We start from the raw sequence: 14,583 nt of genomic DNA on the forward strand, positions 1-14,583 counted from the left end.
AGCAGATCGACAGCTACGCCCCTGGCCACCAGGTCAGGTTCTGAAACCTGAACTATACAGCCGATATCCGCGAAGATATGATCTTTGACGGAATCGGGCCTGTGCCAGGAGTGCCGGGCAGTCACGATGAGCACGGCCTAGACCTGTTGTCGGACAGTGCTCGGGATATTACCCCTGCAGTAGTCCCGGACCTAAATCCGGAGTAGACTGCATGGCGCAAGGACGGGTGGATGGACCCTGCCCCGCAGGCCGCACACTCATAGGCGGTAGAGCCGAACACAGGCCTCTCACTTCTAAGGAAGCCTGTGACTCCGGACCCCCGGACTCGTATCCGGTTGTAGGTTCCAGTCCGCACACTCCCGAACCCGCCGAGCCTGGTTCGGCTCCGGTAATGGAGTTTACCACTGCGAATATCTACCAGCACTCGCCCTTTGGCGACATGCTGAACTCATTAAAGTCTCTCTCTTTGTCAGGAGGCTCTTGGCCGAACTATGTCCTGCTCGAGTGGGAAGTAGCCGACGAAGGAATTCGCTGCCCACCCACCACCCACTTCATTGCTACGATCGATGATCTAACCGACGTGCTTGACTTCAACTCCGAAGACATCGACAGTATGGACGACGATGTAGGAGAAGTACAGGAACCACCGCTCACAGGGCGGTGGACAGCCACCTCCTCATACGATATATATATGGTGGACACTCCGAAGGAAACAAATGGTGATGAGGCAACGGAGGATAACCCCTGAGGGAGACAAACAAAGCATCAGCATCATCGGCGCCGCTCCAAGCCCTGCCACAGCAATACTGGCCCAGGAGACGAAAACAATACGGATGGTGCCGAAGAGGAATACAACCCTGATTAGCCCGCCTTCGAGCAGGCCGAACAGGAAGATGAGCAGATCAGCCCAGACGAACAGGCGACGGACGGATATCCAGAGGAGGACAACTACATGCCCCCCTCCGAAGACGAGATTAGCCTCGGCGACGATGAGTTCGGCGTGCCTGAGGATCCCGCGGAGCAGGAATGCTTCAAGCGTCGGCTTATGGCCACCGCGCGGAGCCTGAAAAAGAAGCAGCAGCAACTTCAAGCTGATCAAGACATGCTCACAGATAGGTGGGCTGAGGTCCTGGCAGCCGAGGAATACGGACTCGAGTGCCACACAGCTGACCGGCCACCCCACGGCCGGGATAAAACGACATATCAGCCCGAATACCAGCCCGCACCCCCACGCCAATACACTATGGCCCGGGGCAACAGGCAAGACCTGCAAGATATACTGGAAAACAAAGCAGGACATCAAAGACCGATCTACGGATCGCGGGGGCGTGCCCCAGCACGCGACGACGACCGTCGCGTCGGTTACACCATAAACAAGTCCGGGCGGGCCGAACACAGCCACCCAGACCAATTCGAACTGTGTAGCCACATAGCCCGGCACAGAGGCACCGCACAGCCCCTCTGCTTCACCGATGAAGTGATGGATCACGAATTCCCAGAAGGGTTCAAACCCATAAACATCGAGTCATACGATGGCACAACAGACCCTGCAGTACGGATTAAAGATTTCCTTCTCCATATTCACATGGCCCGCAGAGATGACCTACACGCCATCAAGTATCTTCCACTTAAGCTCAAAGGACCCGCCCAGCACTTGCTAAACAGCCTGCCCGCAAATTCCATTGGCAGTTGGGAAAACCTGGAAGACGCGTTCCTCGACAACTTCCAGGGCACATACGTGCGACCACCGGACACCGATGATTTGAGCCACATTACTCAACAGCCCGGAGTGTCATCCAGGAAATTCTGGACTCGGTTCCTAACTAAAAAGAACCAAATAGTCGACTGTCCGGATGTCGAAGCCCTGGCGGCTTTTAAGCATAATATCCGTGAAGAGTGGCTCGCCTGACACCTCGGCCAAGAAAAACCCAAGTCCATGGCAGCTCTCACGACACTAATGACCCGCTTTTGCGCGTGCGAGGACAGCAGGTTGCCTCACAGCAGCACCACGCCACATTCTGGCACTTCGGACGTCCGTGACAATAAAGGCAAGCCACAGCGCAACAGACACAACCGCCGGAACAACGGCGACAACACTGAAGACACGGCAGTCAACGCCGAATTCAGCGGATCCAAATCCGGTCAGCGGAAGAAGCCGTTCAAAAGAAACAATCAGGGACCGTCTAGTCTGGACCGCATACTGGAACGCTCGTACCAAATTCATGGCACCCCAGATAAGCCAGCCAACCACACCAACAGAGACTGCTGGCTGTTCAAACAGGCCGGCAAAATAAATGCCGAAAACAAGGACAAGGGGCTGCACAGCAACGATGACGAGGAGCCCCGGCGTCCGAACATGGGGGGACAGAAGAAATCCCCCCCAGGTGAAAACGGTCAACATGATCTACGCCACTCACATTCCCAAGCGGGAACGGAAGCGAGCACTACGGGACATCTATGCAATGGAGCCAGTCGCCCCCAAATTCAACCCGTGGTCAGCTTGTCCGATCACCTTTGATCGTAGGGATCACCCTACTAGCATCCGCCATGGCGGCTCAGCCGCATTGGTCCTAGACCCAATCATCAACGGATTCCACCTCACGCGAGTCCTTATGGACGGTGGCAGCAGCCTGAACCTGCTTTATCAGCACACAATGCGCAAAATGGGCATCGACCCTTCAAGGATCAAGCCCACCAAAACGACCTTTAAAGGTGTAATTCCTAGAGTGGAGGCCTGTTGTACGGGCTCTATAACAATGGAAGTGGTCTTCGGATCTCCAGATAACTTCCGAAGCGAAGAGTTAATCTTCGATATCGTCCCTTTCCGTAGTGGTTACCACACACTGCTCGGACGAACCGCATTCGCTAGATTCAATGCGGTACCACACTATGCATACCTCAAGCTCAAGATGCCAGGACCGCGCGGGGTCATAATAGTCAAAAGAAATATGGACCGCTCTCTCCGTACAGAAGAGCATACTGCAGCCCTCGCGGCGGAAGTACAATGCGGCCTCCTCCGACAAACCACCAATTCAGCGACGACAACCTCGAGCACCATCAAGCGAGTCCGGAGCGCCCCGCGACAGGATCACCAGGCACGCAAAGAGCGCGACTAGCGGTCCCGCCTCCGCTTAAGACCCATCAAAGCAGCATTCGTGCCACGCGTACACAATTACGCACTCAAAATACCATGGGCACAGGCGGAGGCGCAGCAGTGACACAGTCAACAGTGCGGTATCACCGCAGCATACCTTCATAACCTTCCCTTTTTATCTTTCAGGACATTGCTTTAGGGCAGCCTCTTCAGAAGAGCCGGATTGTCGGACTTACATAGGAGAGAAAACCAAGGAGGCAACAGGCTTTGCGCACAAAAGGAAATACCCAGGTGGAATCTATTCACGATCGTTATACCTGTTTTATATACCTACATGCAGCCTGCCCTTGGATAGGACATGTTAAATAGTCCTATTTACTTCCGCTTAAACGCACCCATTGTAAACATACGCTTAAACATATTATTCATCAATGGGAGATCATACATAGCGTCAGCTTATTATTATCATTTGAGCATTTTTTTCTTACAAATGTTTATTTAATATTGCATCTGTATAGCTTGGTATGATCAATTTTTCCAGGGGCTTCTTATGGCACCTCATAATACGGTAAAACAAGTCCGAACACTTTCAACAGTGCGGCACCCCGAACTTATAGCACTATATGCATCAGCTCTAAATCACGTCTTGGGTCAATAGTTGGGTTTGCCCGGCTCCCTTGTTTTGACCTTATGTTCCGTTATATTGGCTAAGGTAGCAAATGGAGAACTACTGCGATTGTGTCCCGGTTCTTCCGGATGAGCACCTCAGTAAAGAAAGCCAAAAACTAACCGGCATGATGCGGCGAGAGCTGGTCACTGTTCAAGAGGTCTTAAAATCCTTAAAGATTTTTCCGCTTTAGGCGAGGAATCGGCTTCGTCCGATCTAGGCGTATATAGCGCCCCAATTCGGCCTTCCGAATTCTAGGGGCTTCGCCGAAATTTAAAATTATAGACTTCTATGGCTAAGTGAAAGTTATAAAGCCACATAGTCCGATTGCCTTGTTCGTTGTGCCGGATACCTCCTTAAGGGACCAAAAATTTGGGTAAAGAGTATTCGGGTTTTTCCAGGAATACCCCGGTGCTAGTTAGGTGGGGGCGGAAGCCGACGACTGGCCTACTTTCAGAATTTTATAAACAGCCGCACGGAAGGTAATATTTTAAATCAAACAGCACTACATAGTGCAAGTAACTTCGTCTTAATATTACAACAACGACAGAGGTACATTTACTCAAGGATCGTGTCCTTGGTACATTCATCGGCCACGAGACGAGCGCCCTTCATAACGCCATCACAATACTTCTTGGGATAGCGATGCGCCTTGCCCTCCGGCGGCCCGTCCTTCACCAGCTTCTCCGCATCCAGCTTGCCCCAATGCACCTTCGCGCGGGCAAAGGCCCGGTGGGCACCTCAATGCAAACGGATCGCTTGATAACTTCAAGCTGTGGAGAGGCACTCACCATCCGGTTGATCAGGCCGAAGTAGCTAGTGGGCAGGGGCTCACCAGGCCACATCCGGACTATAAAATCTTTCAAAGCCACTTCAGCCGCCCCATGGAGTTCGACCAACTGCTTCAGTTGGTTACTCAGAGGCATTGGGTGTTCGGCCCCAGCATACTGGGACCAGAATAGCTTCTCCGTTGAGCTCCCCTCCTTGGCACCGTAGAACTCCGCGGCATCTGATACGCTGCATGGCAGATCTGCGAATGCCCCTGGAGATCTCTGAATTCGGGTAAGTAAAAGAAACGCCTCCTCCACATGTTTGCTTTGCATAAAGAATGTCTTACCCGCTGTTGGTGTCAAAACCGGCGGATCTCGGGTAGGGGGTCCCGATCTGTGCGTCTTAGGCTGATGGTAACAGGAATCAAGGGACACAATGTTTACCCAGGTTCGGGCCCTCTCGATGGAGGTAAAACCCTACTTACTGCTTGATTAATATTGATGATGTGAGTAGTACAAGAGTAGATCTACCACGACATCGTAGAGGCTAAACCCTAGAAGCTAGCCTATGATGATTATGATTGTAATTGTGATCGGCCTTCTAAGGACCAACCTCTCTGGTTTATATAGACACCAGAGAGGCCTAGGGTTTACACGGAGTCGGTTACAAGGAAGGAAATACAATATCCGGATTGCCAAGCTTGTCTTCCATGCAAAGGAGAGTCCCATCCGAACACGGGATGGAGTCTTGAATCTTGTATCTTCACGCTCCAATAGTCCGGACAAAGTATAGAGTCCGGCTGTGCAGATACCCCCTAATCCAGGACTCCCTCAGTAGCCCCTGAACCAGGCTTCAATGACGATGAGTCTGGCGCGCAGTCTTGTCTTCGGCATTGCAAGGCGGGTTCCATCTCCGAATACTCCAAAGTACCTGTTACAATGAATAGTGTTCGGCTTCCCATCAATGTTGTACTCCTCGGCTTCAGTGCCTCAATAGTGACCATCTCCACGTGTCGAGCGAATACGAGGAGCTGAGGCATTTTCGCATTTGCCACCCCCGATCCTTCAGGCTGACCGTCTATTTGAAGAGACGGGGATTCTCAGATCCAAACCTCACTCTCCCCCCTCGAGCAAGCATCCAACAGAGTGCTCCAGAAAAAACCATTCCAACATGGCTAGTTGCCGCGGCTCTTTTGCTCACTCTCCTTGCTCCAAGCCGGGGGACTGGGAAGAGTGTTCAGTTCCTCATAGCCGTTTGATAGAGTTACAAACCCAAGGGCTTCTCCCACCGGCGTTCATGGTCCCCGTCTGAGCCGGAATAGCCACCTATAATGACGGGGAACAAGCGGAGGGATCACCTAATCCATGTCCAGAGGAGCGAATATGCCTCATCCCGCATCTTCTAAGGGGCATCGGGTTTCCCATCCACCCGTTCCTTCGCGGGCTCCTGGAATTCTATGGCCTCCAATTGCACAACTTTACCCCTGCTTCCGTACTACATATAGCAGGGTACGTTGCCCTTTGTGAGCTATTTCTAGGCTGCGAGGCTCACTTTGGGTTATGGAAGAAGTTGTTCTACCTTTTCCCCCGCAACCAGGGAGAATCCCTATGTCAAGTGGGCGGGGCCGAAGTATGGCGCATTGCCAAGACCGGATACCTATCCGGCACTCCCAAGAAGGCACCAGAGGACTGGCCTTCGGAGTGGTTTTACATCGATGATGTTCCCCTTCCGGATCCAGTCCGGACAGGTCTCCCCAAGTTTAGTGACGCCCCGCCGAGGGCACGTCTAAGCTAGCGCCCCTGGGGCCCCCAAGAGGAGGATACCAGGGAAATACACTTCCTGATGAGCATGATAAAGTTACTGGCCAAATCCGGACTGACGATAGTCGAGGTTATGGCAATATGCATAATGCGGGGAGTGCAACCGCTTCAATATCGGGGGAAGCCCATGTGTCACTTCAACGGGGAAGATGATGCCATCCGTTGTGGCCGTAAGGGTCCGGACTCCGCCATGGCTCTGGAAAGGATATTGTCTGATTTATACAAAGGGGAAGAGGATGAATTCCTTCACATTAAACCGCAGGATGGATTCTCCATGTACAACCCCCCAAACTGGGTAAGTCGTCATTACTTTCCCCGCTTCCTTTATTGTGGCATTCTTCGCTAAGATTATCTGCCTCGATATTTCCGAGCAGGAACTGAGGAGGGCCACAAAAGGAATTTCCAACCCTTCCCCGCAGCCAGAGGACCCTGGAAGGGCCCTAGATCCAGGACTCGAAGAAGATCTGAATATTACCGTGGAGCTTGTCAATGGGGTATTTTATCAAGCGAGCTGCGATGGCGCCTCAGTGGCTATTATTGCCGACTATCCCAGACTGCTGCCTACGTCGCGTGTAAGCCAAGCCGAACCCCCCCCCTCTCCGCAGAGGACTCCTTTCTGATGTCATGCCTCACCCCTGAAGTGTCGTGTTTTTGCAGAGACGACGGTCGGAGCGCGGGGTCGAGCCCCTAAGGAACCGTCGGCCGCGGGCGTCCAGATCGAGCAGGCTCAAGAGGAAGGCGGTTAGGGTCGAAACGCCGCTACAGAGGTAAGGCAAAAACCTGTCCTGCGATGATTGTATTTGAAGTATAATAGCGCCTGTCAGTGTCAAAACCGGCGGATCTCGGGTAGGGGGTCCTGAACTGTGCGTCTAGGCGGATGGTAACAGGAGACAAGGGACACGATGTTTTTACCCAGGTTCGGGCCCTCTCGATGGAGGTAAAACCCTACTCCTGCTTGATTAATATTGATGATATGGGTAGTACAAGAGTAGATCTACCATGAGATCAAAGAGGCTAAACCCTAGAAGCTAGCCTATGGTACGATTGTTGTTCGTCCTATGGACCAAAACCCTCTGGTTTATATAGACACTGGAGAGGGCTAGGGTTACACAGAGTCGGTTACAATGGTAGGAGATCTACATATCCATATTGCCAAGCTTGCCTTCCACTCCAAGGAAAGTCCCATCCGGACACGGGACGATGTCCTCAATCTTGTATCTTCATAATCCAGGAGTCCGGCCAATGGTGATAGTTCGGCTATCCGGACACCCCCTAATCCAAGACTCCCTTAGTAGCCCCCGAACCAGGCTTCAATGACGATGAGTCCGGTGCGTAGATTGTCTTCGGCATTGCGAGGTGGGTTCTTCTCCAAATTCCATATACTTGTCGAATAGTGTCCAGCTTCTTATAAATGATGCGCTCCTTGGCTTCCACGCCCAATAATGGCCATCTTCCATGTGTCGAACGAATGCGAAAAGCCAGGGTATTTTTACACTTTCCCCCCTAGCTGCGCAAATGAGCCGCCTATAAAAAGAGACGAGGATCTAGATCTGAATCACACCATCCCCCCTCCCCAAGCTTTCATCGGAGCGCCTCTGACAAAAAATCCATTCCATCATGGACAGTCGACGCGGCTCCTCCTCTCGCGCTCCCAGCCCTCAGCCTGGGGATTGGGAGAGATGGTCAGTCCCGCATAGCAAACTAGTGACGCTCCAAACCAAGGGATTTCTTCCCCCAGCCTTCATGGTTCCGGTTCGAGCCGGACTCGCCACCTACAAGGGCGGAAAGCAAGCGGAGAGCGTCCCCGATCCTTCCAAAGGAAAGCGGGTATGCTTTGTCTCTTATCTGATAAGAGGACTCGGATTTCCAATACATTTGTATCTCCGGGGGCTCCTGGAGTTCTACGGCCTCCAGCTGCACCACCTTACGCCTGCCTCCATTCTGCACATCGCGGGCTTCGTGGCCCTTTGCGAACTGTTCTTGGGCGTCGAGGCTCATTTTGTGCTGTGGAAGAGATTATTCTGCCTCGTACCCCGTTCTCATGAGGGGTCAATATATCAAGTGGGCGGAGCCGAACTATAGCGCATCGCCGGGACCGGATATCTATCCGGAACCCCGAAGAAGGTGTCCGAAGACTGGCCTTCGGAATGGTTTTATATAGAAGACGCCCCGCTACTGGATCCAGTTCGGATTGGCCTCCCGGAGTTCAGTAATGCTCCTCTGAAGAAACGCCTAAGTTGGCGTCCGCGGAGCCCTCAAAGGGAGAATGATAGGGACGTCCTTTACCTGATGAGCCAAATAAGATTATTGGCTCATTCCGAACTGACCATGATCGGGGTCATGGCCACATGCATTATGCGGGGGGTGCAGCTGCTCCAGTATAGGGGACACCGCATGTGGGATTTCAACGGGGAGGATGATGCCACCCGTCATGGCCGTAAGGGGCCGGGGTCGGTCGCCGATCTGGTGAAGATCTTGTCCGCCCTGTACAAAGGGGAAAAGGAGGATTTTTTCCGTGTCAGTCCACTAAATGGATTTTCTATGAACAATCCTCGAAGCTGGGTAAGCGGACATTTCTTTTTCCCTATCTGATCCACATTCCCATGGTTAAGTATCTCATTTTGTGATTTTGACGCAGGAACTGCGCCGGGCCGTAGAAGATATACACAGCCCGCCTCCACAACCCGAGGATCCGGAACGGTCCCTCGATCCGGCCTCCGAAGAGGATCCGGACATAAAGGTGGAGCTGATCGATGGGGTGTTCCACCAACTTAGCATCGACAATGCTTTGGTCGCCATTACGGCCGACTACCCCGGAATACTTCCAGCCTCCCAGGTAACTGTGGACGAAGTCCTGATACCATGACCCATCCGTGCTTATTTCTGATCACCGCATACCAATGGTGTTTCGCAGGGGGTGCCTTTGAGGCGGGAAGCCGAGCCCGCGGCGGCTGGCCAACAAGGGGCAGCTCGGCCCAGCTGGCAGAAAAGAAGTGCGGTGCGGATCGAGACGTCGCCGCAATGGTATGGCGTGCCACCGTGTTTCAAGGAAAGATCCCTAGAAGGCATACTAACGCTCGTGATCTTTTCAGGAAAAAGAGCGCTCGCCGGACTGTGTCTGGAGAGGTTGCTAATCGAGCCTCCGTCAGCCAGGCTCCAAAGCCAGGTCCAGAAGGGGAGGCGAACACAAGGCGCGCGTCTGATGCTCCTCCAATGGAGCAGGCCGACAGATTGTCCGCCACCAAATCCGAGGTGGAGAGTGCTATGAATCATAGGCGCCGCCGGACAGTTCTTTGTGACGCATGTTTCTCCCAAGAGGCATTGAATGCCTTTAATTCGGGAGATGCGCACCTCCGTGCCGCTCAGGATGGTCTAGCCAGAGCCACGGAGCAGTATGTGAAAGACATACAGGTGAGGAATTTTGACAATTATATATGCCAGTAGCCCCCGAGACTTAAAATAGTTAGAATAACTGATTTAAGGATCATTTGTTATGCAGGATCTTACAGAAAAGAATACCCAACTGTCCCAGGAGCTTCAAGAGTGCAAGGCCCAACTTGAGGCCGCACTAGCCGCCATAGGGGGAGCCACAAAGACCCCCTCCGGCAATATATACTTTGAAAGATAAGTAGTTTGTGAAGTGCGGCGTGTGTATAAGTCTGACAATAATATTGCAGATGGCGCCGGACTAGATCCGGACAGGCAACAGCTACTGCGCCGGTTAAAGGCCGTCGAGAATGTGCTTACAAGGGTGAGGAAATAGAAAAATAATCTCCAAGATGCCAACACCCAGCTGGGTGAGGAACTGAACGATGTTCGAGCCCAACTGCCTGACTCCGTTAAGGAGAATCGGCCGCTTCGTCGCGGCATTTATAGTAAGTGCTTGAGCGAACTTTTGAAAAGAAGAGTTCAGCGAGGAAGTCGATTAACAGAAATATGTCTGTAGGTATGCTCACAGGTCGTCCTGCAGAGGAAATGCCCGGTTCAACGAGTGACCTACTTCCCGAGCTATTGAAACTGCACGAACGAGTTCGGTAGGTGATGAGAGGCGTTGCCCAGGCCTTGTGGCCATCCATCTCCCTACCCGAAGGCCTTGGAGATCTTGCAGAGAAGCTTCAGGGAGCATGGCGGCGCTTCCGGCTATGGAAGATATCGGCCTGCCGTCAAGGTGCCAGGGAGGCCTGGGCCATGGTGAAGACGTGGTACGCGAAGGCTGACACAAACCACATGGCCGAGGTCGGACTTGTGGGGCCCGATGGGAAGGAGATCCCTGTGAGCTTAGTGTACGACCAAGTAGAGTTGGCCGCGAAGTATTCCCAGCGGGACTGTAAACTAGATAGCCTATTAGATGGTATTGAAGAGGAATACAATCAGTCAATTTGACTATGTAATTTAAAATGACATGTAAAATGCCTTCTAGCCGGATTGTAGATCATTTGTCGTAGCGGACCTTTTCGCTTCAACCTCGGGACCCGACAGTCCGAGTGTGTCAGAATACCCTCGCGGTTATGTAAGAACCGGGGCATGCGTGGAGACCAGGCGTAGGGGCCATGAGTGCTTTATCAGACAAGTGCCCAACTAGTTATGTTATATTACATGGTTAGTAAGAAACATCTTCCAGGGAGAATAGTTCCGTTAGGGGTTCCTTTCCCTGGGAGGCATGCCCTAAAGTGCATGTTCGGACTACAAAAAAAGCAGAAAAACATCTGGGGGCAGATAAATAAATAGGTAAGGAATCATCTTTTAGTTCACCAACCAAATATTCCCTTAAGAACGCTAGCTTTCGGCTTCACCCAGTCTGAGGTACACATCCGGCTGACCCGGCAGTAACAATCGCAGAGGTGCTCCCTTTACCACCTAGACGAACAATCGGGAACGTAGGGGTAAGCACAGGAGCCAGGCAACCCAGCTTGGCCAAAACTTAAGTCATATCGATGCATATAATGGTGAATAAAAGGTACATGCGGAACTGTGACACATGTGTTGGGCATAAAGCCCGTATAGATAAGCTTCTGTTAAAGAAGCCCCCAGGTATAATGAGCGCGGGTAGCGCGTCAACTGTGTGCGAACAATGTGCAAACGAGCCTACAAAGGCTTCAAGAAAAAGGAGGGAGAAGGAGAGAAATAAAAGACAGCTACAGTATAAAATGTGGACGGAGGAAAGAGACAAACTCGGAATCTGGCGCTAGGCGTAGAATCTTCGGAGATGGGCTGCGTTCCATGGGTTCAGCTCGAGTCGGTTATCCGATGCGTCTCGCAGACGGTACACTCCGCCGGTCAGGACTTGGTCGATAATGAAGGGACCTTCCCATTTGGGCTTGAGTTTGTCCTTTTTCTTGTCCGACAGGCGTAGAACTAGTTCGCCAACATTGTAAGCTTTCGCCCGTACTTCTCTGCTTTGATATCTTTGAGCCTGCTGTTGATAGAATGCGGAACGAGCTTTTACCACATCGCGCTCCTCCTCCAAGGCGTCCAAACTGTCCTGCCGTTCCAGCTCGGCTTCTCTTTCTTCGTACATGCGCACGCGAGGTGAGTCATGAATTATGTCGCAGGGCAAAACTGCCTCTGCGCCGTATACCATAAAAAATGGTGTGAATCCGATAGTGCGATTCGGCGTGGTCCGCAGCCCCTAGAGTGCGGAGTCGAGCTCCTCTACCCAGTGCGTGTTAGATTCCTTGAGGGACCGCACTAGTTTGGGTTTAATGCCGCTCATGATTAGACCATTTGCTTGCTTGACTTGACCATTAGTTTGAGGGTGATAGACTGAAGCGTAGTCGAGCTTGATGCCCATGTTTTTGCACCAAAGTTTGACCTCGTCGGCCATGAAGTTGGTGCCGTTATCAGTGATGATGCTATGGGGGACGCCGTAATGGTGTACTACCCCTGATATGAAGTCTATCACCGGTCCAGATTGGGCTGTCTTGACAGGCTTGGCCTCTATCCATTTGGTGAATTTATCCATCATGACCAATAGGTATTTTTGCTTGTGGGTTCCTCCTTTAAGGTGTCCAACCATGTCAAGCCCCCATAATGCGAACGGCCAGGTGATGGGTATAGTTTTGAGGGCGGTAGGTGGCATGTGGCTTTGATTAGCAAAAAGCTGACAACCGACGCATCGTTGGACTAAGTCCTGAGCATCTGCCCGAGCCGTCGGCCAATAAAATCATATACGGAAGGCCTTGCCTACAAGGGCCCGGGCTGCAGCGTGGTGCCCGCCGAGTCCGGCATGAATTTCAGCCAGAAGATTTCGCCCTTCCTCTTCGGAGATACACCTTTGAAGGACTTCGGTTGTGCTTTTCTTATAAAGCTCTCCCTCATGGACCTTATAGGCTTTAGAGCGTCGTACTATGCAACGGGCCTCATTTTGGTCCTCGGGAAGTTCCTGCCTAGTTAGGTAGGCTAGGAATGGTTTCATCCATGGGGCAATGACTGCTATTATTTCGTGGGCTGAGGGTGTTATTTCATTGGCAGAACCACCGATTGTGTCAGAATGTTCAGTGTCGGGTGGTGCGGTTGGGTCCGGATTGTTATTTCCGGACTCCCCTTCCCATAGTACGGATGGCCTGAACAGCCGCTCTAGGAAGATGTTGGGAGGGACGGCATCACTCTTTGTGCCAATGCGTGCCAATACGTCTGTCTCCTGGTTATTATCCCGGGCAATATGGTGAAATTCGAGCCCTTCAAACCGAGCTGACATTTTTAGGACGGCGTTACGGTAAGCTGCCATTTTTGGATCTTTGGCATAAAAGTCTCCATTTATTTGGGATATCGCGAGGTTCGAATCCCCGCGCACCTCTAGGCATTTAATGCCCATGGAGACTGCCATCCGGAGGCCATGTAGAAGGGCCTCGTATTCAGCTGCGTTGTTGGAGTCCGTCTACATTATCTGGAGTACGTATTGGACTGTGTCTCCGGTTGGGGACGTCAGGACAACGCCGGCCCCCAGGCCGGCCAACATTTTGGAGCCGTCGAAGTGCATGATCCAATTGGAATATGCGCCGTACTCTTTAGGGAGTTCGGCTTCAGTCCATTCAGCGAAAAAGTCGGCCAAAACTTGCGACTTAATAGCTCGCCATGGCTTATAGGTTATGTCAAATGGGAGGAGCTCGATGGCCCATTTGGCAATCCGGCCCGTCGCATCGTGGTTGTTTATGATGTCATTAAGAGGTACTTCGGAGGCTACTGTTATTGAACACTCTTGAAAGTAGTGTCGTAGCTTCCGGGATGCCATGAACACCGCGTACGCTATCTTTTGATAATGTGGATACCGGGACTTGCATGGAGTTAGGACAGTGGACACGTAGTAAAGTGGTTTTTGAAGAGGGAACCTGTGTCCGTCCATTTCTTGTTCGACGACGAGCACCGCGCTTACAACTTGATGTGTTGCCGCGATATATAATAGCATTGGTTCGCCCATGTTGGGCGCGGCCAGGACCGGATTTGTTGCCAATATGGCTTTTATTTCTTCGAGTCCGGCCATGGAGGCATCCGTCCACTCGAAGTGTTCGGTGCGGCGGAGGAGGCGATAAAGGGGTAATGCCTTTTCTCCCAAATGGGAGATAAAGCGGCTTAGAGCCGCCATGCATCCCGTCAATTTTTGTATTTGTTTGAGGTCTTTTGGGATATCCAATTGTGACAGAGCTCGGATCATGGTTGGGTTTGCTTCAATTCCTCTACCGGATACAATGAAGCCCAAGAGCTTTCCGGCTGGTACGCCGAAGACGCATTTTTCCGGATTGAGCTTAATGTCATATGTTCGGAGATTGTCGAATGTGAGCCTCAAGTCATCTACTAGAGTTTAGACATGCTTGGATTTGACAACCACATCATCTACGTATGCCTCCACTGTTTTGCCGATTTGGTTTGCCAGACATGTCTGAATCATGCGCTGATATGTTGCGCCGGCGTTTTTGAGCCCGAAGGGCATTGTGTCGAAGCAGAATGGGCCGTATGGAGTGATGAATGCCGTTGCGGCTTGGTCTGGCTCTGCCATCTTAATTTGGTGGTAGCCGGAGTATGCATCGAGGAAGCACAATGAATCGTGTCCTGCGGTAGCGTCGATAATTTGATCGATGCGGGGGAGGGGGAAGGGATCCTTTGGGCAAGCCTTGTTAAGGTCCTTGAAATCGACACATAGGCGCCAGGATTTGTCCTTCTTTGGTACCATCACCAGGTTTGCTAGCCAGTCCGGATGTTTTATATCTCTGATGAATCCGGCTTCCAGAAGTTTG

The sequence above is a fragment of the Triticum aestivum genome, chromosome 6B, assembly GCF_018294505.1.
Source record: "Triticum aestivum cultivar Chinese Spring chromosome 6B, IWGSC CS RefSeq v2.1, whole genome shotgun sequence".
In the NCBI taxonomy this organism is placed as follows: domain Eukaryota; kingdom Viridiplantae; phylum Streptophyta; class Magnoliopsida; order Poales; family Poaceae; genus Triticum; species Triticum aestivum.